This window comes from Zea mays, chromosome 5 (genome assembly GCF_902167145.1).
Source record: "Zea mays cultivar B73 chromosome 5, Zm-B73-REFERENCE-NAM-5.0, whole genome shotgun sequence".
Taxonomy (NCBI): domain Eukaryota; kingdom Viridiplantae; phylum Streptophyta; class Magnoliopsida; order Poales; family Poaceae; genus Zea; species Zea mays.
Window position 1 is genome coordinate 139,702,123 of NC_050100.1, and position 14,635 is coordinate 139,716,757.

The following is a 14,635-nucleotide window of genomic DNA, read 5'->3' on the forward strand; positions in this document are numbered from 1 at the left end:
CTGTGTACGACTACATCGAACATACACACAAGATGTCTCGTGTGAATGGAGCCACCGGTGCCTTGAGTATCGGTCCCTCCGCAGGGTATATTTTGTTCTTAGTAATTGTGCATGTTTTACTATTGTTTACTGCTTATGTGAGTAGTGATACACACATGCACATACATGGCGTCCATACATCACTATGATTTTCTAGATTAAATTAAAACTGAAAATGCCTATTTCTCCAACAATCCAAAAACCTGATATTAGACATTTTTCTGTTAGTGGTTTTGCTGCTGCGTTAAAACCAAGTGAACCTTTTGATGGGACATTATACAAGAGATGGTGTAGTAAGATGATACTATGGTTGACTGTGATGAACTGGTATCACGCCGCACAGAGGAAACCCAAACAATTCACTCCTAAGGAGGAGAGAATGTTCGACGTTGCCGATAACATGTTTCGAGGCATTGTGATTGGTGCTCTTGCCAACAAGCATGTTGATTCTTATCTAACGTGCACATCTGCAAAAGAGTTATGGCATGCATTAGATGAGAAGTTCGGTGTTTCTGATGCTAGTAGCGAGCTGTATATCATGGAGCAGTTGTTTGACTATAAGATGGTTGAGAACCGACCTATAGTTGAACAGGCTCATGAAATACAGGCACTTGCTAAGGAACTCAAACAGTTTCCATGTGTCTTACTTGACAAGTTCATAGCTGGCGGTATTATCGCTAAACTGCCACCTTCTTGGAAGGATTTTGCTACCACTCTAAAACATAAGAGACAAGAATTTAGCGTGGCTGAGCTTATTGGGTCTCTTGATGTTGAGGAGAGGGCGAGAGCGAAAGACACTCGTGGAAAAGGAGTTGAGACTTCTAGTGCCAATATGGTACAAAAGAAGAACTCCAATGCGTCACATAATAATAAAAAGAAGAATAAGCAACAGAATGCTACAAAGCCCAAGTAGGCAGCCTCGTTTAAAAGGAAGAACAAAGGTGCTGGTTGCTTTGTTTGCTTGAGTACTGATCACTGGGCAAGTGCTTGTCCAGACCGCAAATTTAAGCAAGAGAAAAAAATCAGCTCAAGAGAAGAAAAAAGCAAACATGGTTGTTAGCGAGACCGTAGAAGGAACATTGGGGTATGGTAATCTTTTACCTACTGTTCTTTCAGTCTGTCAATCCCCTGAGTGGTGGGCTGACACTGGTGCTAACATTCATGTGTGTGCTGATATTTCTTCGTTTTCTTCTTATCAGTGCAAAGGGGCTGGAGCCTTGCTGATGGGGAACAGATCACATGCTTGTGTTCTTGGTGTTGGTAAAGTCATTCCGAGTTTACTTCGGGAAAGACGGTGTCATTGAAGAACGTGCAACATGTCCCCTCATAAAAAATAATCTTGTTAGTGGCTCATTGCTATGTCGAGATGGCTATAACCTTGTGTTTGAGTCCAATAAATGTATATTGTCAAAGTATGGGACATTTGTTTGAAAAGGCTATGACAGTGGTGGCTTGTTCCGCTTATCTTTGCATGATCTGTGTAATAAGTTTGTGAACAATGTAATTTCGAACGAGTCGTATATTTGGCATTCACGACTTTGTCACATCAATTTTGGTTGTGTGTCATGGTTAGCAAATTTGAATTTAATCCTGAAATTTGATTTAGTCAAAGGTTCTAAGTGCCAGGTGTGCGTGCAATCTAAACAACCTCACAAGACTCATAAGGTTGCGGAGGTGAGGAACTTGGCACCACTAGACTTAATACATTTCGATTGTGAGATGAACGGAATATTGACTAAAGGAGGCAAGCAATATTTTATTTTATCGATGATTCTACTAGATTTTGTTATGTGTATCTCTTAAAGTCAAAAGATGAAGCTTTGCATTATTTTAAGACCTACAAAGCTAAAGTGGAAAATCAACTCGAGAGGAAAATTAAACGGTTAGGGTCTGATCATGGTGGAGAATATTTTTAGGTGATTTTTCTGATTTTTGTGTGGAACATGGTATTATTCATGAGAGGACACCACCATACTCACCACAATCCAATTGGGTTGCTGAGAGAAAGAACCGTACTCTAACTGATTTGGGTAACGCCATGTTAGAGACTTCGGGACTATCTAAGGAATGATGGGGTGAGGCGATCTTGACAACGTGTCATGTCCTGAATAAAGTTCCCACAAAGAAAAAAGAAATCACACCATTTGAGGAATGGGAAAAGAGAAAATTAAATATCTCCTATTTGCGCACCTGGGGTTGTTTGGCCAAAGTGAATGTGCCAATTTACAAGAAGCACAAATTAGGACAAAAAATTGTTGATTGTGTTTTCCTTGGGTATGCTTTTCATAGCATTGGATATAAGTTCTTAATTATAAACTCTAGAGTACTGGACATGTTGGTAGGTACAATTATGGAGTCCAGAGATGCTACATTCTTTGAGGATGAATTTCCCATGAAAGCTACACATAATACATCTAGTGATGAACCAACGATACCCCATGAGCATTTTATTCCGGTAGAACACACTGAGGAATCCCATAAACATAATCCTGTGCAAGATGAAAATGTATCAACTCGAAAGAGTAAGAGACCAAGGATTGCAAAGTCCTTTGGTGATGATTACATTGTATATCTTGTGGATGACACCCCAAGTACCATTGAAGAGGCATATTCCTCTCTTGATGCTGACTTTTGGAAGCAAGCAATAAGGAGTGAGATGGATTCTGTTATGTCTAATGCAACTTGGGAGGTCGTTGAGCGTCCTTTTAGGTGTAAGCCCATTGGGAGTAAATGGGTGTTCAAGAAAAAGCTGAGGCCTGATGGTACTATTGAAAGGTACAAGGCGAGGCTTGTAATTAAAGGCTATTCACAGAAAGAAGGTGATGATTTCTTTGATACTTATTCACCTGTGGCTCGATTGACCACAATTCGTGTGCTACTTTCTCTGGCTGCCTCACATGGTCTTCTCGTCCATCAAATGGATGTTAAGACAACATTCATAAATGGAGAGCTAGATGAGAAAATCTACATGGAGCAGCTAGCTGGGTTTGTAGCAAACAGTCAAGAAGGCATGTAAGTTATTGAAATCTTTATATGGCCTAAAACAAGAACCTAAGCAATGACATGAAAAGTTCGATAGAACTTTGACATCTGCCGGCTTTGTTGTGAACGAAGCAGACAAATGTGTATAATATCGGTATGGTGGGGACGAGGGAGTAATCTCATGTCTATATGTTGATGACATTCTAATCTTGCGGACGAGTCTTGATGTGATTAAAGAGACAAAAGACTTTCTGTCCAATAATTTTGAAATGAAAGATTTGGGAGAAGCTGATGTTATTCTTAACATTAAGCTACTGAGAGAAGGCAATGCTGGGGTCACACTTGAGCAATCCCACTGTGGAAAATGTTTTGAGTCGCTTTTATTATAGCGAATGTGAATCTACTCCAAGTAAGCTATTGAAGAAAAATTGAAGGATAGCTAGGGATCAATTGAGATATTCCCAAATAATTGGTTCACTGATGTACTTAGCTAGCACTACGAGGCCTGACATCTTGTTTGCTGTGAGCAAACTTAGCTGATTTGTTTCAAACCCGGGAGATGATCACTGGCGTGCTCTTGAGAGTTCTGCGCTATCTAAAAGGTACTATGAGTTTAGGTATCCATTATACCAGGTACTCAATAGTACTGGAGGGTTATTGTGATGCAAATTGGATATCTTATGCTGATGAGATATATGCCACAAGTGGATATGTGTTTTCACTTGGAGGTGGCACTGTTTCATGGAAGTCTTGCAAGCAGACCATCTTAACGAGGTCGACTATGGAAGCATAACTCACAACATTAGATATTGCTTGAGTTGAGGCTGAGTGGCTTCATGAACTCCTTATGGATTTACCGGTGGTTGAAAAACCTGTGCCGGCTATTTCTGTGAACTGTGATAATCAGACCATGATAATCAAGATAAAAAGTTCTAAGGATAATATGAAGTTGACAAGGCACATAAAGAGGCATTTAAAATCTGTCAGGAAATTGAAAAACTCTAGAGTAATAGCGTTGGACTATGTCCATACGTCTAAAAATCGGGTAGATCAATTTACTAAGGGGCTATCATGTAGTGTGATAGATAATGCATCAAGTGAGATGGGCCTGAGACCCACCTAAAGTTTATCATAGTGGTAACCTGTTCTATGTGATTGGAGATCCTGTGAATTAGAATGGTGAAACAAGCTAGTGGTAGACTGAGAGGAAAGACCCTTAATAAGGTTCATCTCAGATGCACATCTTTCCTTACTGTAAGGTAGGTTGGTGTTTACACCTTAATATGTTCCAAGTGGCTTTGTGAAGCAAAGATGTTGTCCTACAGAACATCTTTAGAGGAACATACCAATATGGGTTAACTGCTAGTCATAGTTTATGAGATCTGGGTGGTCTCTAGATACCCATGAAAGGCTATGGAGTTTGACTTATATGCTCGAACCAGAGGGGATGCGCCCGTCAACCTAGTACTGGTAAAGAGTTTAGATGAAACTTATTCCATGCAAAACTGTCAATTCAAGGCCTAGTCCATTGTGCAGTTGTGGTCAAGTGTAGTCTAGATTCTAGGTGAATGTTCAACTTAATAGTCTCCATCGGAACATCAGTATATCAAACGTTTGAGATGATGAGAGCATTTTAGTGTGACTTAGCATTTGGTGGGGATTGCTGAATTAATGTGGGCCTCGCACATATTAATATTTAATAATAGTCAATGCTAGAGGCCCACTTTAATGCTACGGTGTACTAGTACTTTAGTACCATACCAGAAGTTCAAGGGACAATTCACTCAACTTAAATAGGTAGACCATTGATGCATATATTGAGAAGCTGATAAAAGGATGAAGGACTGGCACACGCGCGCGCCGCTGGCTGGGCCAGGCGTGGCCATGGTCGTGGTAGATCGGATCTTGGTCCGAATATACCTTCCTAACGGTTGCACATTTTGCCTAGAGTGATGACCATCCATTACTGTGGTACGTTACTGGTCGTTTCCTGTGTTATGGCTAGTAACAGACAAGCTGTAATGACTGTCAGCTAGTAACGGCTGTCACTAATGGCGTCAGTTTCTAACCGACTGTAACTGTAACACCCTGGGATCCACAAACACCCCGAGATGCTACTGGACTTCACTACCAACAGCCGAACACTAGGCAAAATAAAATTTGGCAGCGCCTCCTTTGTAATTATAAGCATCGCAGAATCAAAAGAGACATATCAATACAAAATGAATCATACTGGTATGATATAATTCTCATCAAGAACAATTAACCACGAATGAACCAGTTTATGCCTACATCATACTCTAAAGTATGAACCTTAAAATTCAATAACCCAAGCTAATTATATGGTTCTTTAAGCAATGTGTGCAACGTGCCGCTACTTCCCACTCCCCTTGATAAGCATCAAGCACCTGCATTGAGTAATGCAAGAGTGAGATGAAACATCTCAGCAAGCAAATTGTTTTGACGAGATATTTAAACCACAAGATGAATTAATCAACATTTTACAGGAATCACAATTAAGAACAAAAATATTTGTAGATATAGAACTCAATAGTTCCAATATAACCAATACCATCTCATTTCCTCGAGCAACCATAATAGTTTGTATAACACTTCACTGCGTCAACAATATCTGCAAATATCACTTCAATGAATGCATGTGAATGCAATGCATATGTTCTCTGCCTTCATACCTCTGAGGGTATGAAGCCACATCGTACCCCTCCTCGGGCAACGTACGATGCTAAGTTGTACCGGTACGGTCGGACCATAGGTCACAACAAAACTTCAGATGCAAATGAATCATGCAATGCATATGGCATGCTACATTTATCAATATACTTCACTTCCTTCACATACAATACAAACCTCAAACAATACTTCATCTTCCTTCAGATACAATACAAACCTCAAATAATACTTTACCTTGCTTCAGATACAATACAAACCTCAAATAATACTTCATCTTCCTTCAGATACGTGAATTAATCTCATGGGTCATACTCGAACCAAAATCATCCTCAATATATGATTGAGAATCCATATAATACAATCAAGTACAACATCATCATAGAGTTCAATTATGAAAGAATTCAATAATTCTAAATATTAGAGTGTAGGCGATAAAAATAAAAAGTCAAAACGGTAGCAACCACCGCTACATTCACTTGCCTTCATCGAAGAAGAAGAATGTATTAGGCATGATCCAGAGTCTAGCCACCTGCTAGAGGGCATAAAACTTAGTACAAATATGTCACAAACATTTGCCAACAATCAACAAATTGCTCCTACACTTGAAACCAAGACCCGGTGGAAAGACTCCAACCCTGAACCACATGCCAAAGAGCAGCAGTGTTGTTTGTTAATTTTGTATCTTTAAAATTATAACTATAGTGATATCAAACAAATACTCTATGAGTATCTATACAAAATACTCTACAACTTCGTATTCAATGGATAATTAAATTTTGCCATCTATAAGTTCTAAAACATCTGACAAGATAACTGACTGAATCTGTTTCAGACAGCAGCATAATTAACTTCAAAATTTGATATCTCCCAAACTACTAAACTAAAACTTATGAAATTCTTTTGGCAGTAAGAACTTTTATCCCTCTACAAAAGTCTACATAGTTGGAAGAGCCAATTCGGCCATTTACTAGATAAAACCCACCAATGAACAGACCCACTCATTTTTGTCAGGCAAACAGGAACAGCCACAATAAAACAAACATAACTGGAGTTTCAAAATTCATATGAATATAGTCTTTATCAATATGGAAAGCTTATGAAATTATCTACAACTTCTCTTACAAACCCAAAGTTTAATTCTGTTGATAAATTTTCCTAAATCTTAAGAGAACAGATTCTGCACAGAATTATGAGACTGAAAAACTACTATAATCAAACTGCAATAACTCTCTGATCTGATGTCCGATTGAGGTGTTCTTTGCGGCCACAGAAAGATCTATAAATTATCTACGACTCATAGATATATTTTTTATTTTTTTGAGGCCACTAAGACCATGAAAAACTGGCATGAACGGAAACTATCGAATCTGCCACCCTGCAAGGACTAATTTTGAGATCAAAATCTAATCCCCCATCTAATCCAACCAAGAAAGGCTAATCGCAGGGCCTAAACTCATCCAAAACAAGAGAAAGCATTCATCAAGTGGCGAAAAGAGAGAGAGAGAGAGGAAAGGAAATCTAACCAATTCTTGGAGAGGAACGACGACGATGGGCGACAGTATGCCCTCATCTCCCCTCTCTTCTCTCCCTTTTTCTTCCTCTCTTCTCTTGGGGCAAGGCACAAAAGGGTGATGGCTGCTAGGGGTGGGAGGATGTGGCTTCTAGGGTTAGGGAGGTATAAATAGAAGAAAACTTCTACAATCCTAATATCCAATGGCTCAGATCAACTAGCACTCGAAAAGACTCATCCAGACTCCAAACAAGGCAAACTAGTGATTGATCGGAATCATCTTGATGATATCTATACATCTACGACCTACGATCATCCATAGGACACACCATATTTGGATTATAAATATGGTTTAATTTTTAGGGCGTTACATTCTACCCCCCTTAAAAGAATTCGTCCTCGAATTCTGCCATTTCTACAAATCAAGACATTCACCAACAGTAAAACTCAGTCAAACTCCCTAAATAGACTCATATAATATACTAGTAGCATTGATGCCATCTTGAAAAAAAGTTTTTCCCAAAACAACCTCTAACTCAGACTAATTTCTCAAAGAAAACAATACACCTTGACAATAATCATAAAACAATATAAAATGAAACCCAAGGCATTGTCATAGGTGCAATCAACACTAGGATTTCCCATCATCAAATTTGGATGCAGCTCCCCAGTCTTTACACAACACTTCACCAAGTACCTTAGAACACTAAGCACAACAATCATTGAATTCAACAACCTCGTTTGTTAATGCCATTAAGGCCAAACATCCATATATCTTCAATGTATGAAACACCTCACATACCGTTCTCAAGCACTATAAAACATGGTTGTTATTACATTAGAATCCAACTACTAGAGACCTCCAAACTATTCTGTTGACATGAAGCAAATGGTGTTCATGTCATATAACGTCTTTTTCTCCTCTCAAAAGAGATAAAATTTGCAAGACTCATAAAGCAATGAAGGGATAACAACAAGAAAAACTAATGCACTTCGTGACACAGACTCATGCAAAAGCTTCTTAAATATTACTTTCAACACTAAAATAATAACACGATACTATGCTTAACAGGAGTAATTGGACTTCAATAAGACAATCCACATAACCAAACTACCTTGATTAACCTCACATACAACAAAACCTCCTATTAATGCACTTGAACAATTTGTACCTCGTGATATCACATGATGCATTCAAAGTAGTAGACATACATGATCTATCAAACCATCATTCATATGAAAAAAATCTCAATCTAATGCAACAACCACATCATTATACAGATAGATGACTAACAAACATAAGCAACTCCCAGTTAAGCATTGACTTCGTTTAAGATAAAGCGGTCCAAATAATGATTCAACAAGCATGCATAGAGAAACTGATCATAAAAAAATCAAACTACCATATATCGTTGGCGAATAAAAAATATAAAACAGGTTGTCAATATCGTCCACATGACTAGCCTGCAACAACTAAAAATTATGCATAACCTTTATGGATATTGAAACAAACCATAGAAGGAAAACATGCACGCCTCTTCAACTATAATATAGACATAAAATTCACTTGAAACCACCCTATTTATTGTTAATAATAAGGTTGCACACAATAAGAAAACCTATCAGGTAAACATGGTTGGATTTATCTATCCACGTCATCTTACAAATTCACTTGAGTTCGACCAGTCTCAAGATTTCATAGACAGTACAACATTGCCTTTGCTCTATAGAGACAAACCAATTGTATACTAAGATCAAGTTAGCAAGTAGCCACACTAGCTAAAAAGGGGTGAGGCACAAAGCATTGCATCCATGGAAATATTACATTGATAAGTTGGGTTGTAACCCAACAGTCAATCAAACTCAACAACACCTTAAAACTACGTTATATAGTGTTTTCACACCACACCAAGTCGGATTAGACCCACTATACACAAGATCAATAAACAATCGGTCCTACAAGTACTAGAACCCAAAAATCCTTTTGAAAAAAACATCCACAGTCAAGCATATAAAAATATATGATAGTAATAGCTCAGAGAATTCAAAACATTGATCCAAAAAACATCATGACGATATGTATATAAAAAAGTACATTAGACGCTTCACTTGCATAATATCTTCAATAACAACCACATCAAGAAACCAATATTAAATAATAGTAACATATCATATCAAGCATTAATTCGTTAACCACATACCCCATCAAACCATAAAGGAATTTGGAGTAAGGAAATTCTAGTCATCTATACATTAAAATACTAATATGAAAGATATATGAACCCATACCCTTCCTATATGTGCAAGTGTGTCAAATTTATCTTCAAATTACCCTAGAATCTAAAGCCTACGCTTTGATACCAACTGTAACACCCCGGGATCCACAAACACCACGAGATGCTACTGGACTTCACTACCAACAGCCGAACACTAAACAAAATAAAATTTGGCAGCGCCTCCTTTGTAATTATAAGCATCACAGAAGCAAAAGAGACATATCAATAAAAAATGAATCATACTAGTATGATATAATTCTCATCAAGGACAATTAACCACGAATGAACCAGTTTATGCCTACATCATACTCTAAAGTATGAAACTTAATAGTCAATAACCCAAGCTAATTATTTGGTTCTTTAAGCAATGTGTGCAACGTGCCGCTACTTCCCACTCCCCTTGATAAGCATCAAGCACCTGCATTGAGTAATGCAAGAGTGAGATGAAACATCTCAGCAAGCAAATTGTTTTGATGAGATATTTAAACCACAAGATGAATTAATCAACATTTTACAGGAATCACAATTAAGAACAAAAATGTTTGTAGATATAGAACTCAATAGTTCCAATATAACCAATACCATCTCATTTCCTCGAGCAACCACAATAGTTTGTATAACACTTCACTGCGTCAACAATATCTGCAAATATCACTTCAATGAATGCATGTGAATGCAATGCATATATCTTCTGCCTTCATACCTCTGAGGGTATGAAGCCGCATCGTACCCCTCCTCGGGCAACGTACAATGCTAAGTTGTACCGGTACAGTCGGACCATAGGCCACGACAAAACTTCAGATGCAAATGAATCATGCAATGCATATGGCATGCTACATTTATTAATATACTTCACTTCCTTCACATACAATACAAACCTTAAACAATACTTCATCTTCCTTCAGATACAATACAAACCTCAAATAATACTTTACCTTGCTTCAGATACAATACAAACCTCAAATAATACTTCATCTTCCTTCAGATACGTGAATTAATCTCATGGGTCATACTCGAACCATAATCATCCTCAATACATGATTGAGCATCCATATAATACAATCAAGTACAACATCATCATAGAGTTCAATTATGAAAGAATTCAATAATTCTGAATATTAGAGTGTAGGCGATAAAAATAACAAGTCAAAACGGTAGAAACCACCGCTACATTCACTTGCCTTCATCGAAGAAGAAGAATGTATTAGGCATGATCCGGAGTGTAGCCACCTGCTAGCGGGCATAAAACTTAGTACAAATATTTCACAAACATTTGCCAACAATCAACAAATCGCTCTTACACTTGAAACCAAGACCCGGTGGAAAGACTCCCACCTTGAACCACATGCCAAACAGCAGCAGCGTTGTTTGTTAATTTTGTATCTTTAAAATTATAACAGTGGTGATATTAAACAAATACTCAAGAAGTATCTACACAAAATACTCTACAACTTCGGTATTCAATGGATAATTAAATTTTGCCATCTATAAGTTCTAAAACATTTGACAAGATAACTGACTGAATCTGTTTCAGACAACAACATAGTTAACTTCAAAATTCGATATCTCCCAAACTACTGAACCAAAAATTATGAAATTCTTCTGGCAGTAAGAACTTGTATCCCTCTACAAAAGTCTCCATAGTTGGAAGAGCCAATTCGGCCATTTACTAGAGGAAATCCACCAATGAACAGACCCGCTCATTTTTGTCAGGCAAACAGGAACAACCACAGTAAAACAAACATAACTGGAGTTTCAAAATTTATATGGATACACCTTTTATCAATATGGAAAGCTTATGAAATTATCTACAACTTCTCTTACAAACCCAAAGTTTAATTCTGTTGATAAATTTGCCTAAATCTTAAGAGAACAGATTCTGCACAGAATTATGAGACTGAAAAACTGCTATAATCAAACTGCAATAACTCTCTGATCTGATGTCTGATTCAGGTGTTCTTTGCGGCCACAGAAAGATCTATAAATTATCTACGACTCATACATATATTTTTGATTTTTTTAAGGCCACTAAGACAACGAAAAACTGGCATTAACAGAAACTATCGAATCTGCCACCCTACAGGGACTAATTTCGAGATCAAAATCTAATCCCCCATCTAATCCAACCAAGAAAGGCTAATTGCAGGGCCTAAAACTCATCCAAAACAAGGGAAAACATTCATCAAGTGGAGAAAAGAGAGAGAGGAAAGGAAATCCAACCAATTCTTGGAGAGGAACGACGACGATGGGCGACGGTATGCCCTCATCTCCCCTCTCTTCTCCCCCTTTTTCTTCCTCTCTTCTCTTGGGGCAAGGCACAAAAGGGTGATGGCTGCTAGGGGTGGGAGGACGTGACTTCTAGGGTTAGGGAGGTATAAATAGAAAAAAACTTCCACAATCCTAATATCCAATGGCTCAGATCAACCGACATTCGAAAAGACTCATCCGGACTTCGAACAAGGCAAACTAGTGATTGATCAGAATCATCTTAATGAGATCTATACATCTATGACCTACGATCATCCATAGGACACACCATATTTGGATTATAAATATGGTTTAATTTTTATGGCGTTACAATAAAGGTAGCTCTGATGGCGATCGTTACTGTCCGTTGGACTCTGCGCGTGTATCTATACGAAGGAGGTGAGGCTCCTTCTGGTTATGATAGCAAAGTACGTACTCGCTCTGCACCGAACAATCTCAGACACGTTGAACACAACCATTCTCGCCCCACCTACTGCGAGCATAGAGAGTGTGGGAGAGCAGGCCTCCGAAATCGGCATCCGCAGAGAGATACTTCATAGGTGTGCGGGCGATCAGGTTTTTGGGGAGCGTACTCGCGATTGCACGCTTCGTCCGCTCGACCAGCACTGATCAAGTTCATCGTCATTGACACCGTTCGAGGGACTGCACTGCGTACATCTGCATGCGTCGACTGCGTACGACTACATCGAACATACACACGAGATGTCTCGTGTGAATGGAGCCTGTCCGAGAGTAAATCTCCGACCGGGTGGCGGAGTGCACCCGCCCTAAATTCTGAGATGAGGAGGGGCTTAGGCATTTTGCTTGATCGTTGGAATGAACGGAAAGAACTCAAGAACACACAAGAATTTAGAGTGGTTTGGGCCGCCGGAGCGTAATACCCTACTCCACTATGAGATGTATTGCTTGTGAGCTTGCAGATCTAAGGTGTGACCTAAGATTGCGTGTGTGTGTGTAACGTCGCATGCCTCCCCTTTTATAGCTGAAGGGGGACATGCACAAAGGGACTGAGCCCCGACATGTGGGCCCAGGGACATAAGGAATATAGTGCTTGGAGCCTACTAATGTCTATTGCCGAGACAATCTTCTTGTGCCCTGACACCCGAGATCTGCGTATCCTCGGCGTGCAGGGGAAGCTTCTTGTAGAAGGGAGGATGAGTATAGCGCGTCGCTCGACACGGGCGCACTGTTTTCCAGCAGACCCAGCAGGCGCGCCGCCTGCTGGATGACCTTGACGTCGCCTGCCAGCGGATGGGACGGGACGCATTAAATGCTCAGAGGGCACGTCACCCGTCAGCGCCGTGGCAGGCGGCACATCCTTTCCTCAATAAATGCAGGGGCTGCACGACTTCACGTCAGGTTCGACCCGATAGCTTATGTCATGGGCCACAAGTAGCGGGTCTCCGCCTAAGCAGGACGTGAAGGGCAAGGCCCAGACACGTGTCAGCACAGAACCCCTGCTCATACCAGGGTCCTCCTTGTTCCGGGACCCTGCTGAGGTTCGGACCTGCCCGGAGGCTCCGAACTTATATGTATAGGGGTCCGGTGTCCTTCGGTGGGGGTCCGGTCTTACCGGGATGTGTTGTCTTCCCTTGCCACGTTGCGCCCTTCGGCCTGCCCATGCGGTGGGGTCAGGCGCCGTCCCACGCATGGCTAGAAGACGTCGCATGGGTGCGGCGTCTTCATGCTGTAGAAGAGGGTACCCCTGATTTAGGGTACCGACAGTGGCCCCCGGTCTCGCCTTAGGGGAGGATGCAAGCTTGCAGGTGGGGCAGAGTCTGATTGGCGGTTGGACCGCTGCTCCTGCGCGCCTGTTGCTCCAATTACTACTAGCCCGCCTATGGCCATGCCAACTGCCGCGCCTATTCCCACGGCTGACTGGCCCGTGACCATCGTACTTAATGGCACTGTTGGGCCATGCGTGGGGCTGCCTCGAGTCGCTGCACTAGTTCTGAAAAATTTACCTTTTCAGACTCCCGTGACAGCCCCGAGAAGACGTGGCATTGGAGCAAGCGGCGGTGCGGTTTCTTCGCACACGATAACCGGCACGCCGGTTACATGACATGTGGGCCTGGGCCCCTGAGTTGGACCGCCAGTCGCAGCGGAGCTAAGGGGGCGCACAGCCGTGGGACGGTTGTATGCTTCTTGCGCGGTGGTTTGCCTCTTTGACCGCTGGATACGATGAAGATGAAGGGGCGCTTAACCGCGGGGCGGTTGCATGCCCCTTGCGCGGCGGTTCGCCTTCCTGACCGTTGGTTGCCCCGAAAATGAAGGGGCACGTAACCGCAGGGCAGTTGCACGCTCCTTCTTAGGGTTGGTCTGTATGACATGTGGGGCCTGGCCCCCGTGTCATAAGGTGGGATCCTTGGTGCACGCCAGGGGAGACTTCACCCGTGACGCTTCAGGGGCGCGAGTGGAGGGATCTGCCTTTAAAAAGGGGTCGATCTCCTGGGCAGTAGACATGCCTCGCTCCTCTTGCGACCACCGCGCCCTTTCGCCTTCTGGGCCTCCAGATGGGGTGCGCCGGTGTTCTCTGGAGGGATCCGCGTCAAGGTCGTCTCTTCCAGCGACTTCATCGTCGGAGAGCGTGCGCTCGTGGTGGTGTCGCCGATCTTGTCTTCTTCCTGCTGCTGTTGGAGGGGTGCAACCCCATGGGAGTTGGCATCCTTCCACCATCATTCGGCTTCAAGGATTTTTATCACGTAGCCCGGTCGCAACCTCCGGCCGGTGGTCATCTACAAGGATGACTACCAGCCTTGTGGTGGAGAGAAGCGAGCCGGGCTGCGGCCTCTCCCCTGCCCTCAGCTTCAAGAATGTTCATCATCCATGCTAGGGAGGAGGGCGAGCCGAGTGGGAGCTTCGCCTTCCG